We start from the raw sequence: 5,909 nt of genomic DNA on the forward strand, positions 1-5,909 counted from the left end.
ATTTACGTCATAACCAAATAACTTGTGGTGATCGAATGGAAGAAGAATCGCTGATATCACGATTGTGGAGAAACAAGTTAGTGGGCGGTTGTTTACTTTACCATAAAAATGTCTTAACTTTATTTTAACGATCTTTAAAATTTGCATAAATAGAGTAGATATTTTATCATTGCTATTGAGAAATAGGTACTGCATAAATAGAACTTGTTTTTAGTTGAGTATGAAACAAAACAAATATTTTTATGAAAACTGTTGTTGCTTTTCAAAAGGAAATTGTGGATCATTCAAAAAACATAAAATTATAAACAAAATGTTCTACATTCATCAGCTGGGAGATGTTGATGTTAAGAAACACCTCATCAACTTAAAGGTAATTATGTATTTTAAATTTACGCAGACTGTAATATAATTTTTATAATTACATACTTTATAACTTCTCTGCAATAAGATTTTGAGACAAAGTTCTTTAAACAAAAAAAAATAGCTCTTTTAATTAATTCCTCACTCTTTTAATAAATAATCACTAAATTAATCACACTCTTGCAATATTGTATTTTAATAATAACAACAATGTATTTCAAACTTGTAAACATTTTTCGTGAAGAGTCAGATTATAAACAATGCTTTAAATGACACACTTAATAATTGTTTAAAAAATTGTTTTTAGGTCATGCGATTAAACGATAATAATATTTGGGAAGAAAATGGACTTATTGCAAATAGACTTAAAAGAAATCTTGAAAAGGATGAACAAATATGTGCTTTTCACCAGTACACGTTTGGTATTGCATGGAGTCCTCCAAAAACATGCTTTCATCCTCACCATCTAAATATAAAAGGAAAAAAATCTCCCGCTTTAAGGGCGTCACCAATACATGTCGTCATATCAATGTCAAAGCGATACAATGAAGTATTTTCAGTTGGTGCAATGCTGTGTTTTACCCATTTAAAGCAAGAAACTGCTTTATCTAGAGTCAACGAAAACACCAATTTATGTACAGAAACACAAACACAACAAGAACAAACATATATGACACCTGCTACTCCAGATGAAGAATTTGATCCCGGTGAAATTAATGTTTCACAGGAGATTTTGGACGAATCTCTAAGAAGCCGTGAGAGTGTAACTGAGGTTCTTAATGCAAGTCCAATAAAATTTAGATTAAAAAGGAAGTTCGAATATCTGGAAGATACTACTAAAGATAAGTTAAAACGCAAGTATGTTCGCCTAGAAAACTTATTAAAGAAAAAATTTGCGGAAGCTGTTGCTCCTGGACAAGAGGAAATACTTATAGATTTTCTTAACAGTAAAAATGTTGATGAAATAAATAGCCCTCTCCCAATTGAAATTATTCGTGCTCAGAAAGTATATAAGCAACGTGATTCCATGGGAAAGTTAGTTATCCTCTCATTATTAGACCATACCAAGTATACCAAAAAGTTTATAATGAACACATTTGAGTGTACCAAACATCGTATAGAAACAGCAAGAAAATGGCATGCATCTCATAAAGGGTTGGCATTTCCAGAGAAGAAAGTATTCGTCCGATCTAGTCTTGATCAAACAAAGTGTGAACATTTCTTAGACTTTATATTTACAAGAGGTATTTTGCATGATGTTGCTTATGGAATAACCAAATTAAAATACGACAGCGGTGAAGAACAAAAGATAGTGCATGCAATACTGACAACAAAATATAGCCACGCTATCATGTTCTATCGAAAAAGTTGTAGTGAAAACAATTATATACTATTATCTGATTCAAGTTTGTGGAAAGTATTGCATGCAATAAAACCTTCAAGTCGAAAAAGCTTAGTTGGATTAGATGATGTTACTGCTTCAGGCATGAATGGTTTTCAAACATTACAAAAATTGGCACAAAGATTTAGTTCTAAATCTCTCGACGCTGCCCTTGAAAAAGGAAAAAGGTATTTGAAAACAAGTTATCAAACCAATTGTAGTGTCAATGACTCAAACATTTCTTCTCATAGCTCAAAACATGCCTTATCAGATCCATCTGAAAAAAATCTTCAATCCAACACAGAGATATCAGAAGTGGTATGTGCCGATTGCTATGATTTGTGCAAAGCTATCGAGATGATCAAAGAACTAACAATTCAAAATTCTGACGATGCTGATTCTATTTATGATTTGGAAATTGCTGTAAAGGATGTATTCAACTACATAAAACACCTGATGAGAGATTCTCAACAGAAAAAGGCAAAAATCGAAGCTTTTAAGCAATTAAACGATGAAACTGCTTTCTGGCTTAAAGATTTTTGTCAAAAAATTCTTCCGGTTCGATACAGAGAGGGCCAAAGAGAGTATTTTGGCAAGAAAGGAATGAGTTTACATGTGGATATATTCTTCATAAAAATAGCAGGAAAGTTATTCAAACGTGTTTACTTCAATGTATAGGTGTGATCAGGGAATAGGTGATGTTGTTTCGTTAGCCACTGCAGTTTTAGACCAATTCAGAATTGATCAACCGCATATCAAGAAAATGTTTACCAAATCTGATAATGCCGGCTGCTATCAGGGAAATCTTTCAGCTGAAGCAATCTACAATGTATGCAAAGAGAGAGATATAAAGTTGCTGAGATATGATTATAATGAACCCTGTTGTGGAAAAGATCAATGTGACAGGGAGAGTGCAGTTGTAAAGACAATTTTAAGGAGTTACGTTGACTCTGGTAATAATCTTTTGACTGCTGAAGATATACACAAGGCTATGCATTATAGTTTTGGCGCTAAAGATGCAAAAGTAGCAGTTGCTCAAATTAGCAATGATAAAACTGTAGTTACTGGACCAAAGATTAAGAACATTAGCAACTATCACTCATTTGAGTTTGGTGAGAAAAGTATGAAGATGTGGCGTTATTTCAATATCGGTGAGGGAATTGAACAAGAGTATGGAAATCTTAAAATTCAACCCTCGAATAAGTTGTTGTTGCCATATAGCAAAACAGATAATTCAATTAAGCGTAACAAGTCACTTAAGGAAAAACAGAAAAGAAGTGACAGGCAATTATATTCATTAAGATTTTGCACTGAAATGAATTGTACTTTATCATTTGAAAGCGATGCTGAGTTAGAAGAACACATGCTATCCGGTCTTCATACAGTTCCGAAATCATTAACATCATTGGATAAAGTTCGCAACTCGTTTGTTCATAAGATGAAAATTACTTCACAACTAAATATGCCAATTTCTTCATCCTCTAACAGTGCTTCCGTAAAAGACAAACCACATTGCATGAACATTTTTCTATTGCAAGGTTGGGCATTACCAGTTCGAAGTTCTTTTAGATTTTCAAATCAGCAGAAAGAACTGTTGTATAAATACTTTATTCGTGGAGAAGAATCAGGTAATAAAATGAGCCCTGAGCAGGTTCACATGCAGTTGAGGAGAGAACTTCCGCCTGATCAATATGTAACTAGCCAACAGATAAGATCTTTATTTTCAAGGTAGGCATTGTTGCTATCAAAACTTTTGCAAATTAGATTATGTTTCTGACTGTTAAATAGTTCTTTTACAAATATGAAATTAAAATTTAGGTGAAAGTTATAATTTTGTGTGTTTGTTTACATATGTTTAAAAATATGTACAATTGATATTGTTATAGATTTAGTAACCTGAAAAGAAAAGGTAAGCTGGTAGAACCGACAACAGAAAATAATGAAAATAGTCAGGTTAACGATAACAAAGAAGTTTATGGCGAAAATGATGACTTTAATCTGGCAGGAGACAATGAAGATGATAATAAATATGAGGAAGACATCGCCAATCTTGCAAAAGAAATTTGTCTTGTATGGAAAGTGAATGATTGGGTTGCTGTTGCATATGAAAAACAATGGAATATTGGATATATTGTGGAGGTAATATTATTCAAAGTATATATTAGTTTCAAGTTTTTATTTTGTTTTACAAAACAGTGCTCTAAAATAAAAGGAGTATAAATAAAATGTAAAAATAATTTCAGAATGACATTATATAAGACTTTACAAGTTTTATTGAATGTAAGCAAAATTAAACAAATCATAAACTCTTTATTATATTATTTTAAATGTTGCGCTAATACTTTTAGGTATCTATAACTGGAATCAGAGTTAATTGTATGATTAACGGGCAAGAGAAGAATACTTTTCGCTGGCCAGTTACTACCGAGGAGATAAATAACCAAACTGATAAAATTATCTGTTTAGTAAATGCTCCTTTTCTAATCAGTGGTTGTGGTGATTATTCATTATCCGAAGAAGACTATAATACAGTTATATCATTATTCTTAGAGAAACTTACTGCAGCAGAGTAGAAATTATGTGTGATGTGGTGGATAATGTGTGTAAATGACTCTATTAATAAATGAAAAACTAATTTTTAAATGGAAAAACATTTAAATGTTTGATTTATGTTTTATTTAATTAGCAATATAGTTATCTTGATGTTAGATTTTTGTTCAGTTTTTAATTCATGTTATATCATGCGTGTGACAAAATCACACGAATTTTTTTTATTATTATGTTAGGACGTTTTTGTATTGACAGTTGGATATGTTTACATTTTTACAAAACTAAGCGCCTCTGCCGTAATGGTTCATTTTGTAAGTATACTAAAACATTTTTTTCCAATTTCAAGCCTTAATATATTAATAGGCCTTAGGTATCACATAACTTTCTTTGCATTTTTAGACTCAATACCTTTGATAATTTCAAATCCTAAAAGAAAAATTGTGTGCAACACTTCGCCGCTAGAATTAACTCCGATTAAAAGTTGACAAAACTGATTGATTTTGTACTTTTGAACTATGATAATTAGCCAACCGCACAGTGTCACGCAACTTTTTTATATTTTTTGGAGAGAGCTTTTGAGTTACGTCTGATATTAACTACAAAAGCTATGTGCAACTTTTTGCCTTGCCAAAAAAATGGTGCCAAAAAAATTGCCTTGCCAAAAAAATGGGTTCAAAGGTGGCAAAAACTAAATTTCTAAAAATTTTAAAAAAAATCTCAAAAATTTAAGCCCAGACTCCGAGTGAACGAAACATTTTTGAAAATTTTTTTTTTCCCCAACAGGTTTTTTCTATATTCTGATCAATATATAAAAAATTCAAGCAATTTGGAGGAGGACTTCCACAGTTTCAGGAATTTGCCTGATTCTTAGAAAAAACGGCTCTTAAAAACATCACATTAACATTTCATTTCACATTAAGTTATTTTATTTCACATTAAGTTAAAATAAAATAACATAAACAATTACAAGTGAAGATATTTAATATATATATATACATACATATATATATATATATATATATATATATATATATATATATATATATATATATATATATATATATATATATATATATATATATATATATATATATATATATATATATATATATATATATATATATAACAAGATTTAAATAAAAAAAATTAAAAGTTCACAAAAATTTTCTCAAAGATAATTTGACAGATAATATAATAGCAAAATAGACTTGCAGATTATAAATAATTGAGTTACAAATCATATCAAGAAAAGTCATACATTACAAATCATATAAACTGATATAAATAATAGATAAGAAGAATTTCAAAAGGTTTTAAAAGTACATTTGTATATTGTCAATTTCAAAAACTACTTCTTTCAACTTTTTTATAAAAGATATGCAATTCCATTTAAAGGAAAAGTCAAAGTTATTTAAGACAATTTTGTTCCAAAGATACGGTCCACGAAATGATATGGAAAATTTACAATGATTAGTTTTCGAAAAAGGTTGCATCAAAAAATCATCATTTCGTAGATCATATTTATTTTTTTGTTTTGTAATAAATAAACTATGAAAAGGAGACGGAGATTTCGTTTTACATTTGTTCGTAAAACAAAGAATATTATATACGTTAAGTT

General features: G+C 29.8%; 1 long non-coding RNA gene across 1 annotated transcript; it reads left to right on the top strand.

The window, feature by feature from the left end:
- Positions 1 to 2,917: 2,917 nt before the first annotated feature.
- LOC136090208 (uncharacterized) lies at positions 2,918 to 4,288 on the top strand. Its single transcript, XR_010643257.1, has 2 exons — positions 2,918 to 3,880; positions 4,090 to 4,288. It is a non-coding gene; the product is annotated as an uncharacterized LOC136090208 (long non-coding RNA).
- Positions 4,289 to 5,909: the final 1,621 nt, after the last annotated feature.

Source organism: Hydra vulgaris, chromosome 13 (assembly GCF_038396675.1).
Source record: "Hydra vulgaris chromosome 13, alternate assembly HydraT2T_AEP".
NCBI lineage: Eukaryota > Metazoa > Cnidaria > Hydrozoa > Anthoathecata > Hydridae > Hydra > Hydra vulgaris.